Raw genomic sequence first — 14,071 nt, 5'->3', positions numbered from 1 at the left:
TATAGGAAATATAAATGGCCTAAATACATCAATTATAAGAGACAAAGCTTGGCAGAATAGATTTAAAAATATGACTCTGTCGGGTGCGGTGGCTCATGCCTGTAATCCCAGCACTTTGGGAGGCCAAGGCAGGTGGATCACGAGGTCAGGAGTTAACCATCCTGGCTAACGTGGTGAAACTCCGTCTTTACTAAAAATACAAAAATTAGCCAGCTGTGGTGGCACACGCCTGTAGGCCCAGCTACTCAGGAGGCTGAGGCAGGAGAATCTCTTGAACCCGGGAGCTGGAGGTTGCAGTGAGCTGAGATCATGCCACTTCACACCACTGCACTCCAGCCTGGGCAACAGAGCAGGACTCCGTCCCCCCCCCAAAAAAAAAAAGTCAAGTATTTGCTGTTTATGATAAACTCACTTCAAATATAATGATACAGGTGGTTCATAAGCTAAAGGATAGAAAAACATATATCAGGCAAAAATAATAAATAAAGGGTGGCTATATTAATATCAAATAAATTTAGAACAAAGAAAATTACTAGAAATGGGTAGGGACACTATATAATGATAAAAGGGTAAATCTACCAAAAAGACACAGCAATCTTAAATATGTATGCACCAAACAACAGGGCTGCAAATTACATAAAGCAAAAACTGATAGAACTGAAAAGAAAATAGGCAAATCAACAATGATAGTTGAAGACTTCAATAGTTTTCTCTCAACAATTGATTAAACAAATAGACAAAAATTGAGAAAAAACATAGCAGAATAAACAACATCAAACAATAAGATCTAATCAACATTTACAAAACACTCCAATCAACAACAAAAAAATACATTATTTTCTTTTTCCTTGCTTTTAGTAGATTCCACAAGATTTTCTTTTTTTTTTTTTTTTCTTTTTCCTTTTATTTTACACAGGGGTACACGTGCAGGTCTGTTACATAGGTAAATTAGTGTCATGGAGGTTTGTTGTACAGATTACTTCATCATCCAGGAATTAAGTCTAGTACCCATTAGTTACTTTGTCTGATCCTCAGCCTCCTCCCAACCTCCACCCTCCAATAGGCCCCAGTATGTGTTTTCCCTCTCTATGGTGTTCCATCATTTAGCCCCCACTTATAAGTGAGAACATGCAGTATTTGGTTTTCTGTTCCTGCATTAGTTTGCTAAGGATGATGGCCTCCAGCTCTATCTGTGTCCCTGCAGAAGACATGATCTCATTCTTTTTATGGCTGCATGGTATTCCATGGCAGAATACACATTTATTTATTTATTTATTTTGAGATAGAGTTTCGCTCTTAATGCCCACACTGGAGTGCAATGGCACAATCTCGGCTCACTGCAACCTCTGCCTCCCAGGTTCCAGCAATTCTCCTGCCTCAGCCTCTTGAGTAACTGAGATTACAAGCACACGCCACCATGCCTGGCTAATTTTTTTTTTTTTTTTTTGGTAGAGATGAGGTTTCACCATGTTGCTTTGGCTGGTCTCAAACTCTTGACCTCAGGTGGTCTACCCACCTCAGCCTCCCAAAGTGCTAGGATTACAGGCATGGGCCACCACACCCAGCCAGAATACACATTTTTTTAAGTGCCTACAGAATATATGCCAAGATAGACCATATCTAAGACAATAAAACAAACACCAACAAATTTTTAAAATAAAATCATAAAGAAAGTATTCTCCTACCACAATGGAACCAAACCAGAAATCAACAACAGAGAAATAACAGGAAAATCTCTAAACATTTGGAGACAAAACAACACACTTAGAAATACATGGGTCAAGGAGGAAGTCTCAAGGAAACTTTTAAAAAATACACACAATAAACACAACTAAACAAAATTGAAAATATGCTGTATCAGAATTTGTGGGATACAGTTATAGTAGTTATAAGAGGTAAATTTATTTTAAGTTCCAGGGTACATGTGCAGGATGTGCAGGTTTGTTACATAGGTAAACGTGTGCCATGGTGGTTTGCTGCACATATCAACCCATCACCTAGGTATTAAGCCAAGCATGCATTAGCTATCTTTCCTGATGCTCTCCCTCCTCCCACCCCTGCCCCAGACAGACCCCAGTGTGTGTTTTCCCCCTCCGTGTGTCCATGTATTTTTCATTGTTCAGCTCCCACTTACAAGTGAGAATATGTGGTGTTTGGTTTTCTGTTCCTGCATTAGTTTGATGAGGATATGGCTTTCAGCTTCATTCATGTCTCTGCAAACAACAGGATCTCATTCCTTTTTATGGCTGTATAGTATTTCATGGTGCATATGTACAGTTTCTTTATCCAGTCTGTCATTGATGGGCAGTTGGGTTGATTCCATGTCTTTGCTATTGTGAATAGCATTGCAATGAACATACACGTGCGTGTATCTTTATAACAGAATGATTTGTATTCCTTTGGGTATTTACCCAGTCATGGGATTGCTGGGTCAAATGGTATTTCTGGTTCTAGATCTTTGAGGAATCGCCACACTGTCTTCCACAATGGTTGAACTAATTTACATTCCATCAACAATGTAAAGAAACAAAGTTCTCCGCAAGCTTGTCAGCATCTGTTGTTTCTTGAGTTTTTAATAATTGCCATTCTGACCGGCGTGAGATGGCATTTCATTGTGGTTTTAATTTGCATTTGAGAAGTAAATTTAAAACACTAACTGCATACATTGGAAAAGAGGAAAAGTCTCAAACCAATAATCTAAGCTCTCACCTCAAGAATCTAGAAAAAGAACAGCAAAATAAAACGCCAGCAGAACAATGAAACTGAAAACAGAACAACAAAAGCAAAAACAAAAAAAATCAATGAAGCAAAGAGCTGGCTCTCTGAAAGATGAATAAAATTGGCAAACCACTAGTAAGACTCAGAAAGAAAAAAAGAAGACAGCAGATAGAAGCTATGAAATGAAATGGGATATCACCAAAGATTCTACAGACATCAAAAGGATAATAAAATAATACTATGAACAATTCTACACACATAAATTTGACACTTAAATGAAATGGATCATTTTCTCAAAAAATATAAAGTGTCACAACTCACTAAATATAAATAATTAATTCAAAAATTTCTATACCTACTAAGGAAATTGAATTCATAGTTTAAAAACTCACAAAAGGAAATATTTAGGAACAAATAGTTTTAATGAGGCATTCTACCAAAGATTTAAAGAAGAATTAACACCAATTAACAATCTCTTCCAGAAAACAGAAGCAGAGGAAGCATTTCCCAGTTTATTTTATAAAGCTAGAATTACCCCAATACCAAAATCAAACAATGACAATGGGAAGAAAAGAAAACTGTAGACTAATATTCCTCATGATGCAGCAATCTTTAAACATTAGCAAGTGGAATTTACCAATATATAAAAAGAATTATATACAACGACCACGTGAGAGTTATCCCAGGGATGCAAAGCTGGTTGGATATTCATAAGTAATTAATGTAATCCATCATATTACAGGCTGAAGAGGAAAATTTACTTGTTCATATCAATTAATGAAAAGTATTTAACCTACTTTAACACCCATTCATTATTTTTTTAAAATCGCAGAAATACAGGAGTAGATAATATCTTTCTTTACTTGATAAAGATCATCTACAAAAATCCTATGGCTAACATACTTCATTTTGAAAGACTGAATAGTTTCTACCTACAATCAGGAACAAGGCAAGAATGTCCACTCTTCACCACTCTTATTCACAGTGTTGGAAGTTCTGGACAGTGCAATAGACATGAAAAAGGAGATTATAGGCATACAGATTGTGAAGTAAGAAATAAACAGTTCCCATTTGTAAGTGACATGATTGTCTATGTAGAAAATCACAAGGAATCTACAGAAAAACTTCTAGAATATGTGATTTCAGCAAATTAACAGAATACAGGACAAACAAACCAGTATCAATTATATTCCTACATACAATGAACAGGTGATACCAAAAATATTGTTATTTTTATTATTATTATTATTTTGAGATGGAGTCTCGCTCTGTCACCTGGGCTGGAGTGCAGTACCATGATCTTGGCTCACTGCAAGCTCCACCTCCCGGGTTCATGCCATTCTCCTGCCGCAGCCTTCCCAGTAGCTGGGACTACAGGCACCCGCCACCACGCTCAGCTAATTTTTTGTATTTTTAGTAGAGACGGGGTTTCACCATGTTAGCCAGGAAAGTCTCGATCTCCTGACCTCGTGATCAGCCCACCTCGGCCTCCAAAAGTGCTGGGATTACAGGCATTAGCCACTGTGCCTGGCCCAAAAATATAAATATATTATTTCCAATTACTCAAATACATGAAACACTTATGTGTAAATCTAACAAAACATGCAAGACTTGCAAGTTAAAAACTATGTAATGCTGGTGAATGATATCAAAGATCTATTTAGTCTCTATCTACATAGAGAGCAATACTGTTCATGGATTGGAAGACTCAACATAGTAAATATGTCAATTCTCCCCAAACTGATATACAAGTTTAACACAATTCCAATCAAAATTTTTGCAAGATTTGTTGATTATAGGTAGGATTATTCTAAAATTTACATGGAAAGGCAAAGGAACTAGAATATCTAAAATATTCTTTTTTCATATTATTATATTTTATTGCAGTACGTGTAGTATATACTAACTTAAAGGGAAAAAATAGAAACAAAATGAAAGACATGGAGGAAATGGCATCTTGCTTTAATCTTCAACTTAAAGTCACCCTTAACAATTCATTTACACCATTATGCCAAATTGTAGTCATCCCTGCAGATCCATCTCTAGAGGAAAATCTAACTTGAATCATATGGTTCATATTTTGACTAGTTCATAGCATATCAATTAGCAACTTATGACTTGAAAATACTTTTTCTCAGTTGCATTTGACTACCTAAAATTCTACCGAGCATGCTGTTTAGCATGTCTTACTCCTCTGAAATCATCATCTACTTTCTAAAAATCAGAAAATTAGTTTGCTTGTGATTTGAAATTCAAAAAAGTTTGTAGAAAACACAAAAAGAATAAACTATGTAAAGTCTTATCCTTTTCTTCCCTCTAAAACAGCTACTTCTACAAAAAGAAGAGTAAGTGGATACTTTCTAACAACTCAAAAACAAGAAAACCAAAATCAGAGGGTACATGAATATATGTGCACAGGTATGTACACACTTAATCTCTATATTCCCCAAAACAGGCTTAAACAGGTAATCCCAGCATTCTAAATTCAGAAAGCAAAAATAAACAGTTTTGTTTCTAAATCAGCGGTATTACAAGCTGAAGTGTTTAGTAGAATACTGCACCTATAAATCAGCAGTACTTTGATTATATACCATTTAATAAATCAAAATAATAAGCACATTCTTCTAACAACAAAGAATTCTCCCACTTTTTATTTATTTTGACATATTGATATTTCCATAAACTTGCAAGTGGAAGATAAGCTGTTCAATAAAAGACTTCTTACATATATAATATACAGAAATTATTTTAGAAGTCTGTTCATATAACAGATTATTTTGGTACTAACAGAAATTATATACAATCCATCAGTTGTATGGCTAGAAATGAAACCATCACGAAGCCAAAACACACAGGGCTTTCCTGCACTTAGTTTCAGGAAAAAGTTCCCAAGTAATTCTTTACTGTGTTAGAAGAATAAAGTACATTTGTCATAGTATACATTATCGTATTCCCTTACAGTAGGGATTAAAGTTTTTAAATTAAACAATGTTCCCAGGTTTACTTCTGTCTGTACCTTCAGGAATAATCGTATCACTGGTTATATATAATTCTCTCCTCATGCAAAAGAAACTGAAAAAACAAAAACCCTCAGTTGGTTGTTTTCTTAAGTCTAATTAAGCCAAGCAAACTAATAATAGCAATTTAATTAGCAAGCTATAAATCAGAGAGGTATAGAAATCCAGCAGTTAAACTGTATTTCCTACCTATGGGGTGCTGCTGCTACTTAACCTATTTTCTTCATGTATTAGAAGAATTAATAGACATTGATGGTCAAAATAAGAATTTCAATATTGCTGCAAATGACATGAGAGAAAGACTTCCTAATGTGTGACAATCCTAATGATCCTTTAAAAGGTAAAGGATTGTGTGTATATGTGTGGAAAGGAGTAGGAAATAAAAGCAGGAGGTTAAGACAGATATTTAAAGGGAATGCCGAGACAGCTACATTACAATACTTATATTTTAAAAAACTGAAGTCTGCCCAGCATACCAAAAAAAAAAAAAAAAAAAAAAAAAAGAGCAGACATCAGTGCAAGTTTAACCTGATAATGTGTGAGAAAAAAAAGCTAGTTTTATTGAGAAAAAGTCCAGTCCTTTCCTTGTAAACACAAAGAAACGCAACAAGAATTTTAAAGGTAGTAGGCCAGAAAATGTAACAGTAACTCTTACAATCCTTTTCAATTAAACAGACAAATCAAGTTGAAGACAAGTGTTAAAATACTATTCAGCCTGAAGATTTATCAACCTATATATCCTGTTGTTCAACTGGCTTTTGATTTTTAAAAAATCAACAAACTTTATAAGAGCTACCACCACATTTAGAATGATGAAAATAAATTAGTTCCCCCCCAAAGATATTGTTGAACCTCTAAAGCATAAAAAGCTATATAATATACAAGTTAACCAATGTTTTTACAAAAGCAATACAGTTTCGGACTGATGGTATTACACTGTATTTGTGGTAAAGTACTAGGCACAAGTATGTGTATAATATATATACACACATACATATATACACAGATATCAGGCATTTTCATTTCAGTCTAATCAGTCTCTAAGGTTATCATTTAATTACTGGAATATATAATAACCGGTATGCATTTTGATACTTAAGTCATGATTTGTGGAGAACAAGAAGCAATGTATTATAGCAACTGGGTTCGTATCTAACAAACAATTGCAGTGTTGAACAAATCTCTTCTAGGAACTTCGTGATTTGTTTTGCTGTTGGTCACTTACAGTAGATCCTTGATTTGATTCTTCCGTATTCATGCTTTCTCCACCTGCAGGCTCTAACATTTCTTCATCTCCATCATCATCATGTAGGTCTTTTGAAATTGTCCGGCTAGTTTGATATTGAGTCCTTCATTGTAGTGGCGCTTCCTTTTCATTCAAGTTGTCGCTTTTCTTCTTGTTCTTCATTCAGATGAGAGGTCGCTATCCTCCTCTCCACTGCCTTGTTGTTCCTGAACCCGATACTTTGGCTCCAAGTCTTCAGCAGCAGCTATTTTCTTAGCCAAGATATCTGGTGCCATGGCTTCAGTGGTTTCTGTATCACTACATGCACCTTCATCATCACCTACCATACTATGGTAAGGAGGGCTTGGTTCATCCATTTTCATTAAACCATCGTCTTTGTCTGCTGGATGACATGTCGCCGGGATGTTCATTTCATCCCACTTCTAGGATTTTTTGCTCAGCTCCTCGTGGACACTCCCGCGGGGCCGTTCGGCCGACGCCACCCTAGAGGGGGTCCTAGAGGTCTTGTCCTTCAGGATCCCCTTGACGGGCGGTTGCGAGGCCGTCGAGGCCGCCATTGCCGGGCGCTCCAGGTGTCGGCTCCGGGTCGCTGCTTGGCGTGGGGTCCGCGAAGAGAAGGGTCGGCTTTAGCAGAGACCAGCAGACAGACGCGGAGCCGGCTCAGGGCTAAAGCGGCTGCACCTGCTGCCTCGGAAATGGGTACGGGAGTGGTTGTCAGGACACAACGACCCCGACGCCAGGCCCAACGCAGAACGGGTGGAGGCTCCTCGCACACCCTTAGCCGCAGGCGCTTGACCCACGGCTCGCGGGGAAACGCGGGCCTAGAGCTCCAGGGCAGGAGCGACGCCGACGCCTAAAACATTCTTGAAAAAGAAGAATAAAGTGATTGAAAATCAGTCTGCCCTATTTCAAGTGTTGTTATATACCTACAGTAATCAAGACTGTGTGGTACTAGCAGAGGAATGGACACACAAATCAGCGGAACAAAATAGAGAACGCAGAAAAAGACCCACACGGTCTGCCCAAATGATTTTTGAAAGAGGTACAAAAAGAAGTCAATGGAAGAAAAATAACCTTTTTAACAAATGGTGAATTGAACAATGGTGAAACAGAACAATTGGGCATCCATAGGCAAGACAATAAAATAAAAATGAACCTTGACCTAAGTCTCACGCCTTATGCAAAAGTTAATTCAAACTGGATTGGATTGCTTGAGTCCAGGAGTTCAAGACCAACCTGGGTAAGATAGCAAGACCCTGTCTATATACAAAAATGAAAAACTATGTTGGTGTAGTGGCTCCTGCCTGTAGTCCCAGCTACTTGGGATGCTGAGGCAGGAGGATTGCTTGAGCCCAGGAGTTCGAGGCTGTCATAAGCTGTGACAGCACCATTGTACTCTAGCCTGAGTGACTAAGCAAGACTCTGTCTCAAAAAAAAAAAAAAAAAAAAAATTGTCAGAGAAATGCAATATCTTAACCTTTACCAGATACAATTAATTAATTAAAATAAATAAAAGATTATGTAGTAAATGTAAAGCATAAAACTACTAAAAGTTTAGAAAAATAGGAGAAAATATTTGAGATATAGGTCTAGGCAAAGAATTCTTAGGCTTGACATCGAAAGCATGATCTATGAAAGGAAAAATTGATAAACTGAATTTCATCAAAATGTAAAACTGTTGCTTTGTGAAGATCTGGTAAGTGGATGAAAAATGAGCTACACAATAGGAGAAAATATTTGCAAACCATATATTGAACAAAGGACTAATATCTAGAATATATAAAGAACTCTCAAAACTCAACAACAACAAAAGCACACATTAAAAATCCAATTAGAAAACAGACAAAAGACTTAAGGTGATATTTCACTAAGGAGGATATAAAAATGGCAAATTAGCACATGAAAAGTTGTTCAACATCATTAGCCATTAGGGAAATGCAATTTAAAACCACAATGAAATATCACTCCACATCTATCAGGATGACTAAAATAAAAGTAGTGACAATGGGTCAGGCGCAGTGGCACACACCTGTAATCCCAGCACTTTAGGAGGCCAAGGTGAGTGGATCACCTGAGTTCAGGAGTTTGAGACCAGCCTGGCCAACATGAAGAAACCCTGTCTCTACTAAAAATACAAAAGTAGCTGGGCATGGTGGCACATGCCTGTAATCTCAGCTACACGGGAGGCTGAGGCAGGAGAATCACTTGAACCTGGGAGGTGGAGGTTGCGGTGAGCAGAGATCGTGCCATTGTACTCTAGCCTAGGCAACAAGAGTGAAACTCCATCAAAAAAAAAAAAAAAAAAAAAAAGTAGCAATGCTAAATGCTGGCAAGGAAGAGGAGATAGTGGATCACTCATAATTTCTGGTGGGAATATAAAATGGTACAACCACTCTGGAAGATGATTTGGCAGTTTCTTAAAAACAAAACAAAACAAAACCAATGACAACAACAACAAATCCAAGAACTGAGCATACTACTACCATCCTGCCCAGCAACTGCATTCCTGGGTATTTAGCCCCAAGAAATGAAAACTTGCACACACATATATACACGGACACACAATGCCTTCACACAAAACCTTGTATGCAAGTGTTTGTCTAACTGCTTACTCATTGTAGCCAAAGATAACCCAGATATCCTTTAACAGGTAAATGGTTAAACCAACTATTGTACACTTATGCCATGAAATAATACTCAGCAATAAAAAAGAATGACTGATACACACAACAACCTGCATGAATCTCCAGAGAGTTATACTGAGTGAAAAATGCCAATCCCAAAAGGTTACATACTGCAGTGAGCTGTGATCATGTCACTTCACTCCAGCCTGAGCAATAGAGTAAGATCCCATCTCTAAAAACAGATAAACAAACAAAAAAGATGGATTACAGAGTAAATGTAAAGTGTAAAACTATTAAAATTTTAGAAAAACAGGAGAAAATCTTTGAGATGTAGAGCCAGGCAAAGAATTTGTAGGCTTGACATCAAACGCACAATCCAGGCTGGGCATGGTGGCTCACGCCTGTAATCCCAGCACTTTGGGAGGCTGAGGCAGGCGGATCACTTGAGGTCAGGAGTTCGAGACCAGCCTGGCCAACATGGTGAAGCCCCGTCTCTACTAAAAATACAAAAATTAGCTGAGCAAGATGGCACATGCTTGTAATCCCAACTACTTGGAAGGCTGAGGCATGAAAATCACTCGAACCTAGGAGACGGAGGTTGCAGTGAGCTGAGATCATGCCAGTGGACTCCAGCCTGGGTGACAGAGTGAGACTCTGTCTCAAAATAAATAAATAAATAAATAAAATAAACGTTATTGAAAAGCAAAAAAAAAGCACAATCCCTTTGTATAACATTTTGTATTAACAAGCTTGAAATCACAAAAGTACAGAAATAGAGAAAAAAATCATGGTTGCCAGTGGTTAAGGAAGTGATGGGGGTGGGAATGAGGTGAAGTGACCAAAAAAGGGCAAGATAAGGGATACCTGGAGTGACAAAAATACTGTCTTGACTGTAATAATTGACATTGATACAAATGTCAATATCCTGATTGCAATACTGTACTGAAGTGTTATAAGATGTTACCATCGGGGAAACTGGATTAAAGGGTAAAAGGTTCTGTCTGTATTATTTCTTACAACTGCGTGTCACTCTCTAATTATCTCAAAATAAAAAGTTAAATTTAAAAAACATGTATGAGGATGTGCATAGTTTTTCAAAATATATTTAAGAAGTTCGTAAGTGGAAAGTTTGAGTGAATAAAAATTGTATCTGGAATTCTGGTTTGCAAATTAGCCTGGGAAATGTGGCCTGATTCAGTGTGACTCAGTTCTATACCATTGTTCTCAGCTCTGCTGTTGCTCACTGCTAATGTTGAAGCCAGGTAGCTCTTGAGTTGCAGGGCAACCAAGATCCCATGATCCAGTGTTGCTCTCACTCCCCTTGGCCTTTGAGAGAGAACAGGAAAGAAGATGGAGAAGGAGAATTTTCCCTTTGCCCCATTTTCCTCTTTTTGGGCTGAACTGTGTCCCCCTATAAATTCATAATGTTGAATAAACCCAGTACCTCAGAATGTGAATTTTTTTTGGAGTTAGACTCTTTAAAAAGATAATTAAGTTAAAAAGAGGTTGTGAAAGTAGGTCCTAATATAGCTAGTATCCATATTAGAAGAGATGAGGACATACATACACAGGGGACAGTCCACATGAAGATGCAGAGAAAAGACAGCCATCTGCCAGCCAAGGATAGAGACCTCAGAAGAAACCAACCCTGCTGACACCTTGATCTCACATTTCTAGCCCCCAGAGCCATGAGGCAATAAGTTAATGTGTTTAAGCCATTCAGTCTGTGGTATTTCTTATGGTAGCCCTAGCAAACTAATACATCCTCCTATATTTGGACATAGGCCTGTCCTTCTTGATTAAAGGAACGTAAAAGTAAGACTGTTGTCAAAGTTTTAACAAGACTTTATGAAGGCTTGGACAAAATTGGAAAAAAAAAGACAATAGAAAATTCTTCCATTCTGGTCACAGATATTATAGATGTAAGAGATCACAGGCTCCAGCCCATCTAAGGGTTCTCCAACTAGAAACAGACCTGGTGTGGCTGATGCTAATACCTGCCATGTTCCTTGGGCCTTACCACTGTAGTGCACACTGGCTGGACATGTGCATCATTCCTGAAGGCTTCCTCAAAGCCAAGAAGGGCCACTCTGCCCGACTCACAGCAGACTAGAAGGGCTGAAGAGTTCACATGTCAGGCAGCAGACTTCAGCCAATGGGAATTGATGTACAATTGCTCAACTCCCTCTTTACGTGGCTGGGTTAACTCTGAAGCATGTGCTTTCCCAGAATTTCCCCAGGGGATTAAGTTCCAGTCATTCATCCTTCGTTGGCTGTTTTCCCTTCCCAATCTATCTTTCACTCAGCTGATACTGAAGTTTCATGCACCTCTAAAATAAATTACTTTCACTCATGTCCTTGTGTCAGGGACTGCTTCTGGAAGAAACCAAACTAAGGCACCCCAGGCTAGCTTCTAATTTGCTTCACAGCAGTAAAGGTCAACTTTTCTTTGCATTACCCAAGAGAAAACTTAGCCATGACCTCATCATGGTGCTTGGATCCCCAGAACCCTGTCTCTCATGAAACCCTGATTCCTTCCTTTCCTTGTCAAGATCTTTCCTTACCCAGCCTGGATGACAGTCCATTCTATTGAGTACTTAGCAAAGAGAGTTTAGAAACTGTCAGAAATATTTTTATTTTGTTCAAATTTGTAATATTCCGTAGACCAGAAACAGCACACTCTTTGATCCCACCCTTGTATGCCCAAAATATCTGGGTTGGAGGAGGCACTGACCCTCTGTCACACAGTTTAACTAGATTACAGAGTGCAAGACCCCCAAACCAGTTCCTGACACTCATTCCTCTCTTCAGCCTGTGGATTCTTATCACTTCCACAGCAAGAAAATTGGCTCTAAGATTATCCAGAGTTCTTCCCAAATCTATTATTTATGGAACAAGTGCTGACTTCAGATATCTAGTAATCTAAGGTTTTTCATCTTTAAAGACCTTTCTTTCATTTTGCCTCTACTGGGTTTTCTATTTTATTTATTTATTTTTTTGAGACAGGGTCTCACTCTGTCACCCAGGCTGGAGTACAGTGACTCAAACACGGCTCGCTGTATCCCCAACCTCCTCCAAGCGATCCTCCTGCCCCAGCCTCCTGAGTAGCTAAAACCACAAGCGAGTGCCACCATACCCAGCTAATTTTTTTTTCTTTTTTTCTTTTTTCTTTTCTTTTCTTTTTTTTTTTTAGAGACTGAGTCTCATCATGTTGTCCAAGCTGGTCTTGAACTCCTGGGCTCAAGCAGTCTTCCTGCCTTAGCCTCCTAAATGGTTAAAGGCATGTGACCATCACACCTGGCTTACCATGGTTTTCAAATGTAAATTTTTAAATGAAAAATCTTAATATTTTGGTCATTGCTGTTTTCCTGTGGTCTGTCTCCCACTGCATGAGGGGAAATGCGTTATCTGCCTTTATTGTAGTGAGGGGAAATGCGTTATCTGCCTTTATTGTAGAAAGACGCAGTTGTAGAAACCTTCAGTTGATGTCTCAGGATTTTTCCTGCCATACACTTGGAATGTGTAAAAGCACAGGAAATATCCTAGCATAACACAAACTACATACAGTTACCTTTGGGACCTAGAATGGAATGGGGAGGAGGGAGAAACAAAGGAGACCTTTTTACTCCATATCCTTCTGTATGGTTTGAACCTTTTTTTTTTTTTTTTTTTGAGATGGAGTCTCTCTCTGTAGCCCAGGCTGGAGTGCAGTGACGCGATCTAGGCTCACTGCAAGCTCCGCCTTCCAGGTTCACGCCATTCTCCTGCCTCAGCCTCCCGAGTGGCTAGGACTACAGGCGCCCGCCACCACGCCTGGCTAATTTTTTTGTATTTTCAGTAGAGACAGGGTTTCACCGTGTTAGCCAGGATGATCTCCGTCTCCTGACCTTGTGATCCGCCCGCCTTGGCCTCCCAAAGTGCTGGGATTACAGGCGTGAGCCACCGCACCCGGCCGGTTTGAATCTTTTATGACAAGAGTGAATCCAGATATTCACTATGTAATTTTCTATGTAATTTCTAAGAAGAAACAGGACTTAAAAAGAAATGAATGAATTTCCACTAGGGGGTGGTAGAGACTCACAATCCATATCATAGTCTGAAACTGAAGGGCAAAAGGAAATAGTCAAGTTCAGAATCACATGCTGCAGCCCATTTGTAGTTATCTTTATTAAGTAGTTCAGTGTGAAATCTAATTTCTTCATAAACGCCAAATAATACATAATATGCTCTTTTGAGCAACGCTTTTCAGATTATGTTCTCATACAGCCTTTTACAGCCCTTTACAGCTTTTTTGTAAACTGGCCTGAGATGTACCACTAAATGAAATTGAATGATAGGGGTCCATTGTGGTTGGAATAGATACACACAGTGATTGATTTAGGTAGATTAGAAGGTGGATGGATAGATAGATATACACACACACATTCCTCTCTTTGAGTCCCCCTGGGTAAGCTGAGGGATGAGTA

General features: G+C 38.5%; 1 pseudogene; it reads right to left on the bottom strand.

Annotated features, from left to right (window-relative positions):
* Positions 1–6,891: 6,891 nt before the first annotated feature.
* LOC116418806 lies at positions 6,892–7,538 on the bottom strand (annotated as a pseudogene).
* Positions 7,539–14,071: the final 6,533 nt, after the last annotated feature.

The sequence above is a fragment of the Piliocolobus tephrosceles genome, chromosome 5, assembly GCF_002776525.5.
Source record: "Piliocolobus tephrosceles isolate RC106 chromosome 5, ASM277652v3, whole genome shotgun sequence".
Taxonomy (NCBI): Eukaryota; Metazoa; Chordata; class Mammalia; order Primates; family Cercopithecidae; genus Piliocolobus; species Piliocolobus tephrosceles.
Note: the sequence above shows the minus strand (reverse complement) of the source record. Positions and strands in the feature narration are given on the sequence as shown.